Source organism: Marmota marmota, unplaced genomic scaffold (genome assembly GCF_001458135.2).
Source record: "Marmota marmota marmota unplaced genomic scaffold, marMar, whole genome shotgun sequence".
In the NCBI taxonomy this organism is placed as follows: Eukaryota; Metazoa; Chordata; class Mammalia; order Rodentia; family Sciuridae; genus Marmota; species Marmota marmota.
The window spans coordinates 30,862,215-30,864,090 of NW_026000174.1; positions in this window are offsets into that span (position 1 = coordinate 30,862,215).

Below are 1,876 nucleotides of genomic sequence, written 5' to 3' on the forward strand. Positions count from 1 at the left end.
TGCCCTGTGTTTCTCCTCTGCTAGCAAAGCAAAGCAAAGCAATAAAACTTCTTTTTCTTTTTGCTCAAAACTGTGTCCTCATTACTGGATTGGCACTGGGGACAAGGACTGAACTTTCATAACAGAAAGGACTCTATTTTCTTCATTTCTAGAGTTAAAATATCTTTTATGAAGCAATGGTGGTGAGTTGATAGTTTGCTTCCTTTTTAAATTCCTTACTTAGCAAAAGTAAAAAAAAGAAATAAGCAATACCAGTTAAGTGTCCAAGTGTTTTTACAATTTGACTGGTTCTGTTAATCCCCGCACATGCAGACTATTAAAAAAACAAGCAAACAAACAAACAAACAAAAAAACAAAACAAAACAAAACAAAACAAAAAAACTCCTCAACTCTGTGAGCCTGTTTCCTAAACTGACTTGCCCTGGAGCAAATGGAGATCACTCATAATATGTCCGCATACAGGGGAGGTTCAGAAGCTTGTTGCAGGTACTGGTTGTTTTGTGGTGTAGTAATAAGAAGAATGAATCAAATGTTCAGTTCTGGGGAGGGGGGGAATTGAACTGCTTTGTGCTTCCAACTCAACAATTGTCTTTCCTCTTCTTTGTATCCTGGGAGCCATGAGGGTTGGGGACAAGAAGAGGAGTGTGGTCACAATTCCAGTCATTTCTCATTTCCAGTCTAAACCTTATCGTAGTATGTGATTACTACATGCTCCCAAAGTTTGCCCTTCTCCGGATGAGAGGCAGGAAGCCGAGCTGGAATAGGAAAGAATTTGGAGAGGGCAGAGGTAAAATAAACAAGAGACCTTTGTACCGGGTGCCTCAGCTTCACTGTTATATTCTCCACTTCTAGTGCATGAGAGCAATCTTCTCAAAAACCCAGCTAGACCTTGATGCTCCTGTCCAGTTTTTTTTTGGTCCTGGGAGAACTGGGGAGAGGAACATCATTGTGTTGGCTTCTCCAGCTAGACTGTGAACTCCATGAGGACCAAGAAACTTTGGTTTTTTGTTTTGTTTTGTTTTTTAGTACTGGCAATTGAACCCAGTAGCACTCGGCCACTGGGCTACATCCCAAACACTTCCCCCACCACCTTTATTTTAAAATTTGAAACAGGAACTTACTAAATTGCCCAGGCTGGCCTTGAATTTGTGATTTATCCTGCTTCAGCCTCCTGAGTAGCTGGGATTACTGGTGTGCTGTACCACACCCTGCAGAGAAGGTCTGCTTTGTTCATATCTATGTCCCAGATAAGTCTAGCCCCATTGTAAAAGTGTAATAAATGCTAGGGACTAGGGGTGTATTTAGTGGTAGATCATTTGCCTAACATGTGCAACCTTCATTCCCATCACCAGTGAGGTTCATCTGCTTGTAGAAAAGGGGTCTGAGCAGGGCAGATCATCTGCTGTCTGGGGAGATGGGTCTCCAAGAGGAAGACTTAGGGAGGTCTGCTCCAAAATTGGCCCTTAGGCACTGAGATTGAGGAGAAAACATTTTTTAAAAATACAGATGTTAGGGCCTCACCCTAAAGCCCTTGAATCAGAAGTTCCTGGATAAATTAATTCGGATCTTGGGGGGCTTAGTGAGTGAAATCCTTGAGTTTTTTTTTCTCTCTCTTGTCTAACTCCCTGACACTTCTCCTTTTTTGTTTCTAATCCTCCTACTAACTTTCCAACACTGAGGAAGGAGCAACCCAAAAGTGCATGCGAGGGAACTTAGGGTGTGAATGCGGGTTGTGTAACTATGGGAACTGAGGGTGATGAGAAAGCTGAACTTGGATGACCACAACACAAGGACTTAATAAAAACACTTTGGGTCAGGTGTGGTGGCACATGCCTGTAATCCCAGCAGCTTGGGAGGCTGACACAAGAGGATTGCA